We start from the raw sequence: 18,169 nt of genomic DNA on the forward strand, positions 1-18,169 counted from the left end.
GCAAACCTGCAGAGCCCGGGAGGCTGCAGCGAGGGGAGAGGCGGAGCCTGGCCGGAGGCAGGGAAGGCGGGAGCTGGAGGTGGAGGCGGGGCCGCCGGCCCGGGCGCTGCGTGCCGCCGCGCCTGTGCGGGCCCTCGGGGCTGCGCGAGCTGGTTTAGGACGCTGAGCGGTGCGTCTCCGCCGCCCCCGGGGGCCGTGACGGTGAGAGCCTCGCCCTGCTCCGGGGATTGTGACGCGCTCGCCTGGGGAGGGGCAACGGCGCCGGCGGGGCCTGGGGCCTGGGGCCTGGGGCAGGCGGGCGGGGGGTGGGCGCCGGCGGGGGGCGGGCGGGAGGGCGCGGAGGTGAGCACCGGCACCTGGCGCGGCGCCCCGCTTCTCTGCGGGAGGCTCGACGCGTCCGTTGGGGCCGTTGGAGGAGGAAGGCGAGCGGTGACCCCCGGCCGCGCCTGGAGGAGGAGGTGGGAGGTAGGTGCCAGCTCGGAAACCGCTCCTGGTGGCGGTCGCAGCGCTAAGCCCCAAATCCTATCGGGGATGGAGAGAGGGTGGCGCCTGGCGTGGGATGACGAGCGACGCGGGGACGTGGGGGAGGAGGGGATGACCAGTTTGGGGCTGAGGTGTCCGCGTAGCAGAGGCTGCGGGACTCGCGGGCTGGGGGGATTGTTAGCTCGAGCCGCAGGGGACAGCCGTTAGAATGAGTTGCTGGTGGCCCGTGGCCACTGCAGAGGAAGAGAACCCCGCCAGCGGTCTAGTTAAAAGACTAGGGTAAGAATTTGCATCATCTACAGGCAGGCATGTGTGAGAATATTTTGGTGTAGAATTTTGTGGTAAAGTACAGTAAACTGAATTGTGAGCTCCCTGCTCTCTTTCGAGCCCATGCTGATCGCCCAGTTATGCAAGTCACTTGGGCCCAGGAAATGGAATCTGCTAAATAATTTGTTCTCAGCACGTATAATGTGGGGATCTTTAAGTTATTACCCCATTTCAAGGTCCGTAGTTGTGATTGCCAAGTTACCATTACTTGCAACGGGGATAATAGTTTTTGTCAATCTAAGACTATTGACATATCCCTTTTCTGGACCCCATAATGGGGCGACGATTAGAAGAGGCACTCCTCCCAAGGGTGGTTCAGAGGTGTAAGAGGGGTTGCTTGGAATTCGAAATTTCTGGGCTCCCCTAACAGTTCAGATTAGAGTCTAGATCTAGAGTTGGCTGTGATTAGTGGGTGCCTTGGAATCCTTCATGGCTCAGGAGGGATTGGTTTACTGTTTAAGTAGGAGAAAATTCTGGTAGCCTTGATCCTGAACTGAAAAGGTAGGTATGACTTGACACATTTAGGAAACTGAGCAAAATTTGAAAAAATTAGAGATCTGGACAGAGAAAAAAAAATGCCTTTAAGTCAAGCTATCTCGAAATTTAGAAGTTTGAGGTAGATTTATGAATCTGGATTCCAGCAAAACTTAATCCATCAAATCTCCTGTCCTAGAGCTATCATAACCTACAGGTCTAGGGAGCTTAGGTTATTCATTCAAATTAAACAAGTAAAAGGTAGTAACTAGTTTGATGCTCTCTTCTGCCTTCTGTCAGTGAAAGTTTCTCAAACAAAATGGTTCTGTGAAGAGAGGATGAGAAACTGATAGTTAAAATGAAGGCTCTTTTGGTGACTTGCTGGACCTCTTCAGCCAAGTCATTTTATATCCTTCCTTCCCCCATCTGTACAATGAAGATAATAAAGGCCCAGGATTAAGTAACATGGGTGAAGCAGCTTGAAGATAACTGTGAAGACTTAGTTATTCTAGGATGAAATGTGAAGATCTCCTCCTAACACATTGCACCTTGTGACAGGACTTGTTAAAGCACATTGCGTTCCAGACATGCTGAGGCAGTGTATGAGAAAAAGAAAATGTTAACAGTTCAGATGATTTGCCTAAGGACTCAAGGCTGACACATTATATTCTTGGGCTGCCTGAAAACCTGACATAACTTCTCTTTGACCAAGCTAGCTGTGACTCAGGTTTTATAAAAGTGAAATATTTGAGTGCCTTCAATGTGGTATGCACCTAGAGATAAAAAGATGCTGCCCCAGAATTGTGTCATTTTAGTTCATTTCATGCACTTAAATTGGAGCACTTCCAAAGCCTTTTAAGTGATGTTTTTTCGTATCTTTTACCAATAGTTGTAAACATGCCTTATTGGTTTGACTGGGTCATAAAGAGGTTTTGGTAGTCCTTGGGTCTCTTTTGTGTGTTCGGTGATGGTGCCCATGATTAGCTGGTGATGGAGATACAAGTTATCTTGAATTCACGAGTTTTGGGGATGAGACAGAATAGAGGGCTTCCCAGGTGGCACAGTGGTTGGGAGTCCGCCTGCCGATGCAGGGGACGCGGGTTCGTGCCCCGGTCCAGGAAGATCCCACATGCCGCGGAGCGGCTGGGCCCGTGAGCCATGGCCCCTGAGCCTGCGTGTCTGGAGCCTGTGCTCCTCAACGGGAGAGGCCACGACAGTGAGAGGCCCGCGTATCACAAAAAAAAAAAAAAAAAAAAAAAAAGAGACAGAATAGAAAAGTGCACCATTCTTTATCAGTAGTGGAAAGCTACCTAAAAGCTTTACTTTTGATAATGGATCAGTATTATATAGTTCCTGCAGATTTACTGAATTATGCTTCAATGATTTACTCTTTTAATAAACATTTATTAAACACTCACTGAGCCTCTACTTGCCAGATCTGAGGATGAAAAAGATCAGTGTTGCCTTGTGGAGTTTGTTTTTAGGGAATTTACAGTGTAGTAAGGGAGAGAGTGAAAATGAAAATTGCAAATATGAGAAGGCTTTAAAAAAGACTTTCAGGACTTCCCTGGTGGCGCAGTGGTTAAGAATCCTCATGCCAATGCAGGGGACATGGGTTTGAGCCCTGATCTGGGAGGATCCCACATGCCGTGGAGCAACTAAGCCCATGCGCCACAACTACTGAGCCCGTGTGCCACAGCTACTGAAGCCCGTGCGCCTAGAGCCCGTGCTCCGCAACAAGAGAAGCCATCGCAATGAGAAGCCCGTGCACCTCAACGAAGAGTAGCCCCTGCTAACTGCAGCTAGAGAAAACCCGCACGCAGCAATGAAGACCCGACACAGCCAAAATAAATAAATAAATTTATTTTTTTAAAAAGTAATGATGATTTAAAAAAAGAATTTCAGTTGTCTTGTTGGAGGAGGAGACGTTCACCCAGTGAACACATATGTTGCAATGGACCATTGAAGAAGTATAGGTGGTTTGGTAGTTGGGACCAGGTAAAGTGGGTTAGGGTTAAGGTTGGAGAACAGGGCTATGACCTTTAACTAGTAGGTGATAGGGAATCTTTAAAAGGTTTTATCCAGGGGAATTATATTTGATTTTTACTTCAGAAGGGTATTTCCACCAAAATCAGTAAATTGCGTGGTCCATAGACAATCCAAGTAATATCTGAGGCAGAACAGTCTACACAGCGATTAAAGACTTTAAAAATATGTTAATGAAGCCCTCAGAAACTTCAGAAAAGTAAAAATGATTATTCGTACAACCAACCTTTACTGAGAATCTTTCTTTTTTAAATTGTGGTATAATTGACATGTAACGGTGTGTTAGTTTCAGGTGTACAACATAATTTGATATTTGTGTATACTGCAAAATGGTTACTGCAGTAAGTGTAGTATCTTCTACTTTTAAGATTGAGGGAATAGAGATACAAAGACAAATAAGATACACTCTCATTTTCAAGTAACTTGCACTTCAGTAGGAGAAATGACACAATTGTAATGCAGTGCTGAATCTGAGTGTCATAAGAGGCATAAAAATGTCAGGTCTTAGCAATGTAAGATTCTGAGATGAGAGAAGACACAAATTCTTTCAAATTGAAAATAAGTTCTTGAATAGATATTAAACTTTGGCCGGTTAAACAGTCAGTACAGTCTTAACTATAACATTTACAGTTCTCATCTGTTAACCCTCACTTCATACATTGCCCACCCTCCCTCTTACTCTTTTGTGTGAAATTTTGGGCTTGACTACCATACTGCTAGCTATGAGACCTCAGCAAGTAACGTATCTTCTCTGTGCCTTAGTTGTCTTATTTGTAAATTAGTAATAGTAATACCTACTTCATAGGTTGGCAAGGATTAAATAAGAAAACATGTTAATATCCAGAATGGTGCATGGAAAAACACTTTACATCTTTTGAGCACTTAATATTTCTATTTGACATAAAAATGCTGTAACTGAATGAGAACTAACTTAAAGGCAGGATTTTTTTGTGTGTTTTTTAAGAGTCACCCATGGATCTATCCCTGAGTATCAGGTGAAGCCTTTACATTCAGAGAAGCTAAATATATTCTGTTAAACTCAGCTTCTCGAACAAGTGACCTTTGTTTATTATCTCCTTATTTGCTGATCACTTTTCTGAAATCCAATGTCCATTTTTACCCCTCAACTTTGTCATAAAGTCACTAATTACCAAATCCAATGTAATATTCTATTTAGCTCTTGCCCTTTTTATGGCATTTGTTGCTGTTCATCATTTCCTCCTCTTTAAAACTATTTTTCTCGGCTTTCCTAAAGCTCCCCCTACCCCTGGATTTTTATCTCCTACATCTAGGTCACCTGCACTCACCTGTTACATGTTGATGTTCTTTAGGGTTCTTTCTGCTGCCCCTTTTTTCTGTATAGATTCAGCTATCACATGTATGCTGATGACTCCTAAATCTGCCCTGATGTCTTGATCTCCAGGCCCTAGAGTTTATCTCCATTTGAATGTCTCATATGGGCATATATAAGCCCAGTTAGTTCTACATGGAGCTTTATATCTCCACTCACTTAACCAAACCCACTGGTAACCTTAGTCCTCTGTTCTCTTTAGCTGTGTGACACTGTTATTTGTTTAGTACCAAAGACAGATTTTTACATGAGAGAATAAATACCTCCTTTTGTATAATTGTCACCATGTTTGTCAGCCCAACTTTGAAGTATTTCATATCCGTCCTTCATTGTCCTCATTGTCACTGGCTAAGTTAGCCAGCCAACCCTTGACCATTAATTGCTCTGTTCCATAATATTTTTGTGCCAGACCTGCTGAAAATGGGACCTATTTTGGAAACAATGTGGGAGGAGATTTCTAGAATAATATTCTAAAAGAATTGAGTTTAGGGCTTCCGTGGTGGCGCAGTGGTTGAGAGTCTGCCTGATGTTGCAGGGGACACGGGTTCGTGCCCCGGTCCTGGAGGATTCCACATGCTGCGGAGCGGCTGGGCCCGTGAGCCATGGCCGCTGAGCCTGCGCATCCGGAACCTGCGCTCCACAACAGGAGAGGCCACAACAGTGAGAGGCCCGCGTACCGCAAAAAAAAAAAAAAAAAAAAAAATTGAGTTTAATGAGTGGCTAGTAGATATTTGTAACCCGCCATTGCATATACACTCGGCCCTCCATATCCACGGATTCAACCAACCATGGATTGAATTCAGTCAATTGAATTGAACCCAGATTGGTTGAATCCTTGGCTGTGAAACCTGTGGATAAGGAGGGCCGACTGTATTCATTGTACTGTACTGTCATTTTATATAAGGGACTTGAGCCTCCTCAGATTTTGGTATTCACGGGGGCTCCTGGAACCAATCCGTTTTGGAAACTGAGGGATGACTGTACTTTTTACCTAAGAGTATTGTTTAGGTTATAAAGTAGTTTAGGTTATAAAGGACACAGTCTTGAGTTTGTCAGTCTTTTGCCAGTTGATTTTAATCTGGTTGTTTGTGCTTCCTATCTAAAAGATGGCACCTTCAGCATGATTCTTTCTACAGGTGCCCTCGGAGAAATAGTGGGCTTGGTTCCAGACCACCACAGTTTTGTGAATATTGCAATAAAGTGAGTCACATGAATTTTTTGGTTTCCCAGTGCATATAAAAGTTATGTTTACACTATATTATAGTCTGTTAAGTATGCAGTAGCATTATGGCTAAAAAACAATGTACATACCTTAATTAAAAAATAGTTTATTGCTAAAAAATGCTAACTATTATCTGAGTCTTCAGCAAATCCTAATCTTTTTGCAGTAGTAACATCAAGGATCACTGACTGCAGTTCACCATACAAATACAGTAATAATGAAAAAGTTTGACATATTGTAGGAATTACCAAAATGTGGACAGAGACATGAAATGAGCAAATACTGTTGTGAAAAATGGTACAGATAGACTTTTTGGAGAGTTGCCACAAACCTTCAATTTGTAAACACAATATCTGCAAAGCACAGTAAAGCAAAGTACAGTAAAATGTGGTATGCTTGTATTCAGTATCCAAGTTTTAGAAATCTCCTCCTATGTAGGATCTAGCATGTAAAAGCAAGAAGACATTTTAGAAATCATCAATAAATAGTCTATCATCAGCTGTGTTATTTTATAATGAGGAGATGGGCTCAGAATTTATATCATTTGCTCCAGGCACTTTTTAAAAAGAATTGTTTATTTATTTACTTATTTATTTCTGGCTGTGTTGGGTCTTCATTGCTGTATGTGGGCTTTCTCTAGTTTCTCTAGTTGGCGGCAAACGGGCTACTCTTTATTGTGGTGAGCGGGCTTCTAATTGTGGTGGCTTCTCTTGTTGCAGAGCTCAAGCTCTAGGCACACGGGCTTCAGTAGTTGTGGCATGTGAGCTTAGTAGTTGTGGCTTGCAGGCTCAGTAGTTGTGGCTTGGGGGCTCTAGAGCGCAGACTCAGCAGTTGTGGCACACGGGCTTAGTTGCTCCGCGGCACGTGGGATCTTCCTGGACCAGGGATCAACCCATGTCCCCTGCATTGGCAGGCGGATTCTTAATCACTTCCCACCAGGGAAGTCCCTCCAGGCACTTTTTGAGAATCAAGAGGAAGCCAGGGTTTGTTGGGCTTTAGAATCAAATACAGACATACCTCTTTTTATTATGCTTCACTTGGGCAACCCTGTGTTGTAAGATGATGGCTAACATTTTTTAGCAGTGAAGTATTTTTTTTTGTTTGTTTTGTTTTTGTTTGTTTTTTTTTTGTTTGTTTGTTTTTGTTTTTTTGGTGGTACGTGGGCCTCTCACTGTTGTGGCCTCTCCCGTTGCGGAGCACAGGCTCCGGACGCACAGGCTCAGGGTCTATGGCTCACGGGCCCAGCCGCTCCGCGGCATGTGGGATCTTCCCGGACCGGGGCACAAACCCGTGTCCCCTGCATTGGCAGGCAGACTCTCAACCACTGCACCACCAGGGAAGCCCAGTGAAGTATTTTTTAAGTAAGGCATGTACATTGTTTTTTCAGGCATAATGTTGTTGTACATGTAATAAACTACAGTGTAATGTAAACATAACTTTTATATGCAGTGGGAAACCAAAACCTTTGTGTGACTTGCTCTATTGCGGTGATCTGGAACCAAACCACAGTATCTCCAAGGTATGGCTGTAACTAATCTTTATTCTTACCTTGCAGGTAAAACAGCTGGGTTTTCCTTTCTATCTTCCAGGTTTGCAACTGGGTAAGGTATCTAACCTCCCGGAGCTTCATGTTTTTCCATCAATAAAGTAGTGTTTTATCTATTCCTTCTTAGGGCTGTTGTAAGGGTGAATGACGTAGCTGGTGAATACTTCTGGCGGGTAGTAAAGGCTCAGAGCAGCAGTTCTTCTCTCCTACCAGCTTCGCATAATTAGCTAGAACAGAAGTTCTTAATTCCCTGTCCTAGATCCTTGGCAAATCTGTGGATGGCTTCATGGATCCTCTGAAACTGTGGCTAAAACTGCCTGTTTTTGTACTTTTAAGTGGGAGGCTCAGAGGCTTTGAATTCTGTGACCGAAAACAACCTCTGGGTTGGCTGTAGTCAGGCCTAGAACCCCAGGGCTCTTGATGCCTCATAGCCAGACAGGGTAGAATTTAGAATTGCTTGAAATATTTAAGGAACTGTGTGTGTGTGTGAGTGAGTGATTTCTTGGTCCCACCCCAAGTTTCGGAATCTGTAGGTCTGAAATGGGACTTGAAAATGTGCATTTTTAACAAGTTCTCAGGTGCTATTGTTGAGGCCTATAACCAGTGATTGAATTTGGGCTAAGTCATTGAAAAAACTGTTACAGATACATGATTACATTATCACAGAACAGATTCATGAATTGTGTTCAGTTTCTTTGTTATTTCCATTGCCTTTAGTAAAAGTCATTACCTTTTACCTAATTTTGAGAATGAAATACCAATAAATGACAATTGTTTTTTAAATTTTATTTGGACTTCTTAGCTTTCAAATTTACAAAGTTAGATTAATGTGCTTTTTTTGTTTTTTTTCTTAATCCTCTTTTAAGAATGATTGCTGCTATTCCTACCTCTGCCCTGGAAGAATTTGAAGTTGGTATACTGTCTCTAAATTATCATGATCTTGATTCATACATCTAATTGCCTTCCTGATTCTCCAAGCTGGCATCACTTAAGACTCATTTGAAAGCCTTTCTAAGTCTCAGCATGACTAAAGTGTTGATTCTTGTCTGTCATAATATTACAGTAGAATACCTCACACTAATACATCATTGAACTTAGTTGACATTCATTCAGCAAACTTTATTGGGTTCCATACTGACAGTGGGTCAGTTATGATACCAAATGTATTGTTTTTACACCAAAGCAGGGTACAAACAATATGCTGACAGGCTTGCTGACCAGGAACGCAGCTTAGTAGTGGGAAAGAAGTTTCATTATGGTTAGATCTGTACTACAGAGTTAATGCAAAGTGTTCTGGAAGCACAAAGAGAAGGGATGGCAGTTTGGGGAAAGCCTGGCAATTTGGGCTGTATATATTGACTAGATTTTTCAAAAATTTTTTTGAATTTCTGTAACATTTAATATTTTGTCTGCTTTTATACAGTTCACATTCCAGTTACTCAGTTGGAATAATACTATTGGATTATACTTTGGTCTCAAGGCGAGGTGGTAGAGAAGCAAGAACCTGTATGTGTGTTGGGTTTGAAAAAGCAGCTCACGTATTGTGTATTCCTTCCTCTCCTACAACAAAGATAGTAGGGTGTGTAGTTAAATGTGCTGGACTCTTATGGTTTGATTCTTGACTTTGTCATATTCTAACTATGTGATCTTGGGCAAGAAAGCTCTCTGGGCCTCAGTTTCCTCATCTGTAATGGGGGGAAATGATTATTTGAGTTATTGTGATATTGAATCAGTGAATACGTGTAAAATGCTTTAAATTTACTTGTTTCAAGTAAATCATTTATGCTTAATTATTCTTAAAATTAGGTAGAATCAAAAAAAATTAGGTAGAATCTCATTTGATAAACGTGGTTGTGAAGACAGTGTGTGTACATTCTGCTATAAAAATGTGAAGAACATTTTAATATAAATAGCTGTATTCAATTCTCATATTAGGCCCCATGAGAAATGTAAAAATCGTAGTTAATAGAACTGAAGATTCTTTAAAGATCATGTAGCTCGACCTCCTGATTTTACAGATGTGGAAACTGAAAACCAAAGAAATCATGGCCTGCTCAAGGTTGCTCAGTGTGTGATGGAAGTGGCTGTGGGAACTGTGGTCCCTGGCTCTTGTCTGGGGCTCTTTCAGAGCCTTGTGCAGCTTCCCTGAGGTGGCAGTGCCCTGAAAAAATGAGTTTAATTGGAGAGCCAAGACCAAAACAGATGAAAACATGAGCAGTAAGAAGTCATTGTGTAATGAAATGCCGGATGATGTGGCGTAGGCTCTAAGAACATACTGTCTCACTTCATCAGCTACTCTCTTGAAGCAGAGAAACACACTTTAGTAGTTGCTTGAGTCACAGAAGGTTGCTAGATTGAGAGCATTCTTTTTTGAAAAGAATCTTAATAGTTATAAATCAAAGTCAGCCTCCCTCTTCTTTCTTCCCACTGCGTTTAAATTGTAACTGAGCTGGAAGAAGAGTCCACCTTTGCCAGGCCAGCCAGCACTCTGTGTCTTCACTCTTTGCGTCAGTGGTGCGGAAGCCTCCCTGATGGGCTGACTCCACACAGACATGCTCTGACATGGCCAGGGTCAGTGTGAAGGCTGCAGCACCCTTGCCCACTCGTATGTGTGAACACAGGGCAGGGGCAGGCTAGGTGCTAGAAGTGTAATTGATCAATGGGGGGGGCACATTTATTATTTGTCTACACTGATATTTCCACTAAAGGGCAGGGGTGCTACTCTCTGGGATGGGGAGGTGGGGGAGGTGGCAGTGCATCCACACACATTGTCTTAGTAACTGTGCCTGAATCCACTGCCTCTAAAAGTTTTACAAAATAAGAAGTGCCCTAGAACATAACAGTGGTATAAAGGTGTGCTGTAGAAGAAGTGAAAACCCTGGCCCACCTCTCACTACGCCCGAACATCCCATTCCCCAGGAATGTCCTTGGGAACAGTTTGTAACCTTTCCACACTTTTCTCCTAAATATATTTAGATAGTTTGATTTAGTAAAAAGTGGTTATCAAACTATTCTTGTTTTTCATAACTTTTTTTTTCATGCTATACATGCAGGTCTACTTCACTGAGATTGTATCCCTCAGCCCTAAGGGAAACGCATGAAATATTTTGCTGCAATTTGTATCTTCACACTATTTTGTGCAGTCTTTGCCCAATTGGGAGATACGATCTCATGAGTGGTGGTAGGAGATACTTGTTCCTGGGCCTCTCATCCATGAAGCAGCAACACATGATAGTTAAGAGAATGGACTCTGGTGTGGGGTAGGGAATATCCCCTGGCTCTGCCACTTGCCAGCTGCGTGACCCTGGGCAAATTACCTAACCTTTCTGTGCCTCAGTTCCCTTATCTCTGAAAAGGAAATAATGTGATAACTCGTAGGGTTGTGAAGGTTGCCTTCGTGAAGTATGTAAAGCATTTAGAACAGCACCTGGCATGTGTTTATTAGATCAGCCCCCTAGGTATTCTGTACTTAGTTTTTCACCCCTTACCCCATTAAATACCTATAACCACCCTACAGAGTAGATAGTATCACCCTGTTTTCCAGGTGAGGAAACCAGCTCAGAGAGGATATGACCAGCTCGGTCAGGATACGACCTGTCTGACCCAGGCCTGTGAGGCTCACATGGTTTGCACTGTGCTCCCCAACTCTAAATCCTCCTCAGAGCCACAAACTCAGCAAGGGGGCAGATGATTAAAGGAATACCAGATTTTCAGTTTCAGCCATTCAGATATATATTAAAATTTAATTTACGAAGAAGAATTTATTTCTGTGGAAAAATATCTATACTATTATGCCACTCAGATGATATCATTTGGATTTTAAATTTGTAAAAAGTAGGTTCTAAGACGTTGAATTTAGTAGTTATCTGTACTGATATCCATAGACGAATGGTTTTGTATTAGATGGCAGAGGTATTTGTAATGGAATTGAAAGCTATAGTCTCCTTTGGAACAAAATTATAGTAGAAGGTGGTATGTATTTGGTTTTTGAGAATAATAACATCTATGAAAGTATGCAGATAACTAAATTCTTATGTTTTATGACTGAATTTGTAAGGACTAATGTTTAAAGACTTAGTTTTAACAATTTTATTTTCTTAACCCAGCGGTTGGGTAACTCTAACTTTGTGAGAATTTAGCAAAGACTTTAGTTGGTTATTTGTGAAAAATCCTGTGTAATATTTAGAAGTCCAGATGGTATCATGTTACTACCTTCCTGTATAATGAAAAAACTATTATTTTCTGATACTTGATTGAAGTTTGTTTTAGAATTCCGATTAGGTAGGCAGTTGTGCCTTCTCAAGTTTGAACTTCAAGTGAACTTGAAACGAACACTTAAAATAGTGTACTGTATGAAGGAAATCTTGTAATCAAGACATTGCTTACGTTTCTGCCAAGCTCTCCTTTCCGTGGGTAGAAGTGTTAGGAGAGATTTGGGGGATGATGAAGAGTAGTACTTTTCTCTAAAGGACTCACATCTTGTGCATCTCTTCCATTGCTGTTTCATTTATCCACTTTTGCTTGCTGGAAGGAATGTGCTAATTTACCATCAGTTATTTACTTGGGTATTTGTTGATTATTCTGTCTGTTAAGATGGGGTGGTGGATATAGAAATGGAGAATGTGACTGAAGAGTCTAACTAGGAAAGATGAAATAAACTAGGAGGACCTAGAGAATAGAGTTTAATGGCCTGTGTGGAGGGGATGATGGTGGGTGAGCTGTGCTTTGAAGAAGCGTTAGTTTAGAGGCAGGTGAAAAGAAGAAAGCATCTGTGGAGCACACAGGCTGGAGTGAGTGTGCCATATGTGGGACTCAGTTCATTTTATAAACATCTGCTGAGCACCTGCTGTGTTTCAGGAACTGTTGAATACGAAGATGAATACATTCCCCACCTTGTAGAAGTTCATAAACTAGTTTGGGAGACATCCAGCTATAATAATATGGAGTGATTTGTTGTAATACTGCATGATACCATTGTCATATACCTGATGAGTTGCTTTTGTAGTGCATGGTATTGCTTTAGTTATGTTTCAGCAAGAAACATGTAATTATGGAAGGGACTCAGAAATGTAACATATATATGTAAATATATTTAAAAACTGATGTTATCTATTGCTGCATAACAAATTACTCCAGAGTTTAGCTGCTTAAGGCCTTTATCTCCCAATTTTTGTCCATTGGGAATCTGGGTGCCACTTAGCTGGGTGCCTGTGGCTCGGGGTCTCTCACTAGGCTGCCTGTAGGTGTTGACCAAGACTGTGGACATCTCAAGGCTTGACTGGAGAGGATCTACTTCCAGACTCACTCGCCTGGCTCCTGGCCGGCCTCAGGTCCTCACTGGCTGCTGGCTGGAGACATTGGTTCCTTGCCACATCAGCCTTTCATGGGGCTGCTCACAACATGACAGCTGTGACAGCCTGCTTTCCCTGGAAAGAGGGATCTAAGATAGAGCGAGTGAGAAATGACCCCATATGGAAGGCATGCCCTTTTTATAACCTAATTTGGAAGTGAAATCCAGTCCCTTCTGCTTTATTCTGTTTGTTAGAAGTGAGTCACGAAATTCAGCCCACACTCGAGCAGAATGACCTAAAGGTGTACAGGAATAATGGGGGCCGTCCTAAAGGCTGCCTGCCCCAAAATTCTATAAGCGGTTCATATATATTGGGCAGCCCCGAGTCTTTGGGGTAGAAGGAAGAAGAAGAACCAGGCAAGGAACTTTTCTGTTGGAAAAAAACATATAATTAACCTGAATCACAAATGTTTTTGCTAAAGATCTGTAAACTTAGTTTTGATGTTGTCTTAATATTTATTCTAGGAATAAATGGTAAAATGAGTTAATTCCACCCTCAAACTTTCTGTGGAAGTGATCTCATTTCTGGGAGTTGTTTTTATGCCTTTTTTTTTTTAATTTTTATATTTATTTTTGGGTGTGTTGGGTCTTCGTTTCTGTGCGAGGGCTCTCTCTAGTTGCGGCAAGCGGGGACCACTCTTCATCGCGGTGCGCGGGCCTCACTATCGCGGCCTCTCTTGTTGCGGAGCACAGGCTCCAGAGGCGCAGGCTCAGTAGTTGTGGCTCACGGGCCTGGTTGCTCCGTGGCATGTGGGATCTTCCCGGACCGGGGCTCGAGCCCGTGTCCCCTACATTGGCAGGCGGATTCTTAACCACTCTGCCACCAGGGAAGCCCTTTATGCCTTTTTAAAGCCAAGTATTCATAAAAGAGAAAAAAACTATTGTTTGTGGCACAGCAGAGAAGTTTACAAGTGTACCTCAATTTAAGTAGTAGGTAAGGTCCTTTAAGAATTGTGTGTTCTGAGTGGAATCATTTAGAATGAATTATAGGAACTCAGTCTTTTAAAGAACCTTGATGTCAGTCTTTTATTATATTCTACTTTTAACATAGCTAGATTAATTGATTGTGTGTACGGTGTTGAAAGGTTGAATGGTAGAAAAGAAGCATGGTTTTGAAGACTGCAGATTTGTGTCCAGGCTTCACAACCAATTAGAAGTGTGACCTCAGGCAATCCTGTTGACTTCCCTGAGCTCAAGTTTCCTGTCTGTAATATAGATAAATACATATGAAAGAAAATACTTTGACACGAAGAGTGATAGATTTTTTTTTTTTTTTTTGAAACTTACTAAAATCTTCATTTTCTTTCAGAAACAGTATAATTATGTTCAAATGTCACACTGCTTCCCAATTTTCTGTCAGGATCCTAACCTAGAAAATGCTACTCGGTAATTCTTAAGTTCAGCATAATCATTTTACTCAGAAAAGACGAGAGTACCCTTGCTTATTTTACACTCAAGTATGTGATGTTGTACTTGGGGCCTATAGCAACATAGAGGCATGCCAAAGTAGTTCTTCAGAAATAGTGAGATAACATTTTTACTGAAGTAATTGCAGTTTTACTGAAATTAGTACGATTTTCTGTTATGAAGATTTACTGGAATGTACTTGAGAGAAATACTTGGAACAGGGAAGTTTATTATATGCTTATATACATGTTATCCACTAGGAGGGAACAAAACTATGTCTTTCTGATGTGTCGAATAGGAGATAAAATTCTTAATTATGGATTACTTTATAGATTTTTTTTCTTTAATTTATTTCAAGATTTTTCCCTTCAATCTTGGATGAATGAAATGACTTTTACAAGTTGTTTAAATTCTTTAATCTTCAGGTTTCGCTCATACAGTTCACTCATTATTTTGGGAATTTGGGCAGCTACTCTAATTAATGGTATATAGAGAGAATTGGGGGTTACAGATTACTTGAACCAAAGCACAATTAACTGTTAACTGTTTTTCTTTCTTCTTCTGTGATGAACCTATAGTAACAGTGCTAGCATAACCAACCTTGTTCTTTACATGACTTGTCGTGGATAATCATGTCCACTATATAATGGTTTGCTATGACATGATTAATATGTAATAATAATAATTTTTATATAAAATATGGAACTTAATTCTGTGTTCCAGCACCAAGCTTTAATGGAGTTCTCTATGGCTGCTTTTAAAGCTTTCAAGTTGAAAGGGACTTGTGATGGTATTAGATTTATGCAAAGCAGAGATACTTCTGTTATCTTTCTTATTTTGCTTTTGAAATTAATATTGACTTATTTTAATATAACATAATAGTTTGTAACCGTCATCAATGAAATTTTAGCTATGATTAAGCTAGAATAGAATACTTTGCTTAAATTAGTCTCTTGGTTTTGGGATGCATATTGATAAGTGTTAAGTATCTGTTCTTGGAAAGACTGGTTGGGTAACTTTTCTTTTATCACAAGCCTCATTGTGTGTAATTTGGTGCCTCATTGAACAGAAGAGGATACATAGAAACTTTTTAAATGGTGTGAAATTATATACTCTTCCTAAGTTTTGTTTCATAGCACTTCAGAATGGAGTTTTGGTTTTCACTTTGAACATTTAACTAGACCTGAATATTTTGCAAGGTTTTTTTGTTTTTATTTTTTACAGGACAGGGAACAACTTGCTGGTGAAACCTGTAGACACTGGAGAACTAAATTTACAGACTAAGAGTAACTGACTTAAATTACAGTTTTAAAGTATGGATATGTAGTAGACACATTGGTGTTTAATAATCTTTCTGTATGAGGAGAAAAGGCACTTAGGCACACTGTTATATTTTCTAGTGATGTCTGTCTCAGGTCTTCAAAGGATTTATGTTCAATCCTTATTAAGAGCAACAATGCATTTTGTTACAGGTTTTAGAATCCTGTTATTTATACCAAACAGTCAGAACTGTGTCTAAGTGATGATGGTAACAACTGATATTAATTACATGTGTCCCATATGCCAGGCAGTGTGCTAAATACTTTATGTACATTATCTCACTTAATCCTTAGGGGATAATGGCAATTTACCAGTGAGGAAACTAGGGCTTGGAGAGGTTAAGTAAGTTACCCAAAGCAGAGCCGGGTTAGAATAGTTGGATTTATTGTCCCTTGGGTCCTGTTTTGCTTATAGCTAATATCTCTGAAAACTAAAAGTAAGATCATTTGTCTTTCTGGATGCAGATTCAACCTTCATCCTGCTCTTCCTGTTGCTGAAGGTACCCATTTGAGGTCACTGGGAAGTGCCAAAGAGTTCAAGGTGCTCTTCTCAAGGCACATGAGTAGCAAAAGATCAGTGCCAAACTAGATAACCTTCTGTGTGTATGATATCATAATGTATTATATGACACATACAGTCATTTGCACGAGTATATATTTTATGTTGCTCTGTAATCTAGGAATTATTTGTCATCTCTCTTTTGCTCTTTTGTCCTTGTTTCACTCCATCTGCAAATCCTGAAGGTTCTATCTCCAGGACACATCCCTAATTTATCCACATGTCTCTGCTTCCACTGTCAGAGACGTAGTGCAACACTGGTCTTCTTGCCCGAACAAGAAGTTGCGGTAGCCTGATTTCATCAGTGCCCACTATTGCCCACCTATAATCTCACAGGGTAGATAGAGTGGCCATACTGATCTTTTTTAAAGCCTAAAAAGAGATCACGTTGCTTTCCTGCCTAAACTATTTTAAGAGCTTTTCATTGCAATTTAGAGAAAATCCAGCTTTATACATCTATTCTTGCTTTCTGTGCTTCAGGTGTACCGGCCACTTGTATATTTTTAATATGTACCAAGTTCTTTCCATCTTGGATTTTTGTACATGCTGTTTCCTCCACCTGGACTCCTCTGGTCATTGACCATCTTGTAGTTGATTCCGTATCATTTAGTTCTCAGTTCAAATATCAGCATCTCAACGCAGCGTTCCTTGACGGATCTAGATACCACTCCCCCACCCTAATACTCTCGTTACTGTGTTTTATTTTCTTTATTCTCATCACTCTGAGTGTGATGTTACTGTAATTTATTGCTTACTTCTTACCTGTTTTTTTCCCTACCTGAATGTGGACTTCTTGAGAGCAGGGCTTCTCCCATGCCTAGAAAAGCATGCCTGGCACATAGTAGCACAATTAAAATTTTATTGAATGAATGAAAAATTTCATGTCACTTTAACATTATATTGTGAATATTTCCCCACAGTCTTAAATATTCAGAAGAGAGGTGGTAAACTCTTGATCTACAGTCCAGATCTGGCCTAAAGACGCATTTTATTTGGCTTTTTAAACAGTAGTGGTGTTTGAGGTATAATTGCCATTCAGTCAAGTGTGCAGGCGGTAAGTGTACAGCTTCATGAATCATCCTGTTGTGTGTGCCGAAGTAGCCACCTCTCAGATCAAAGCGTAGGTGGTGCTCTCATCTCCCCCTTCCAGCTGTTCCCCCTTCCACTGGATAGCTTGCGTAGTTACTCTTTTTAATTAGCGTCTAATATTTTAAAATTAGGAGATTTCACATAGAAATCCAGAATTTCAACATTTCTTAAAAAATGGAAAGATGTATCAGCACGGGAATTGCTTTCTCTTTTGGCCACAATTTATTGTGGCTGGGAAGCAGCTTGTCCAAAGTGTTGACATGTGTTCTCCAGTTTGCCTGTAGTCTTCACCTCTCCTCTTCATATCCCTGACCTTGAAATCAATTTCCATTTGCTGTTTATAATTTCATTTGAACTTTTTTTTTTTTTTTTTTTTTTTTTTTTTTGCGGTATGCGGGCCTCTCACTGTTGTGGCCTCTCCCGTTGCGGAGCACAGGCTCCGGACGCGCAGGCCTAGCGGCCATGGCTCACGGGCTTAGTTGCTCTGCGGCATGTGGGATCTTCCTGGACCAGGGCACGAACCCGTGTTTCCTACATCGGCAGGCGGATTCTCAACCACTGCACCACCAGGGAAGCCCTCATTTGAATTTTTTTATGGTGGAGAAATAGTTACTACTTTCATTATCTCTGTAAAAAAGTAGAGGAATCAATAATAGACTAAAACGGTTATGTGTTTCTTAGTCTACTTTATTCATATGCATTTCTTGCCTTTTGTGTATTTGTTAGCCACCCTCATTCTACATGGCTGTGTTTAAAGGTTACATGGTATTCCAGCATATAAATGTATTATTTATGTAACCAGTCTCCTACTGTGGAACATATATGTTATTTCTGGGTGGTTTTTTTTGGGGGGGGCATTGTAAAGAACAATATATAGGTGAATCTTTGTGAAAATTGTTGTTTTATTAGGATAAAATTTTAAAAGTGGAATTTCTGGATCAAAATATATTTTCATTATTAAGACTTGATACATATTGCCAGATTGCTTGGTAGTAG

At 41.0% G+C, this 18,169-nt stretch overlaps 1 protein-coding gene across 23 annotated transcripts in view; it reads left to right on the forward strand.

The window, feature by feature from the left end:
* Positions 1 to 18,169, forward strand: part of SSX2IP (SSX family member 2 interacting protein) — a 42,877-nt gene continuing 24,708 nt past the window's right edge. For 6 of the 23 annotated variants that reach the window (XM_059060366.2, XM_067043522.1, XM_067043506.1 and 3 more), the window contains exon 1: positions 37 to 201. The gene's annotated coding sequence lies outside the window, so the exon portion shown is untranslated. Of the gene's footprint in view, positions 202 to 339; positions 466 to 7,352; positions 7,423 to 18,169 lie in introns of those variants that run through there. The other 17 variants (XM_059060395.2, XM_059060425.2, XM_067043540.1 and 14 more) reach the window with 13 other exon arrangements.

The sequence above is a fragment of the Kogia breviceps genome, chromosome 1 (genome assembly GCF_026419965.1).
Source record: "Kogia breviceps isolate mKogBre1 chromosome 1, mKogBre1 haplotype 1, whole genome shotgun sequence".
Classification (NCBI taxonomy): Eukaryota; Metazoa; Chordata; class Mammalia; order Artiodactyla; family Physeteridae; genus Kogia; species Kogia breviceps.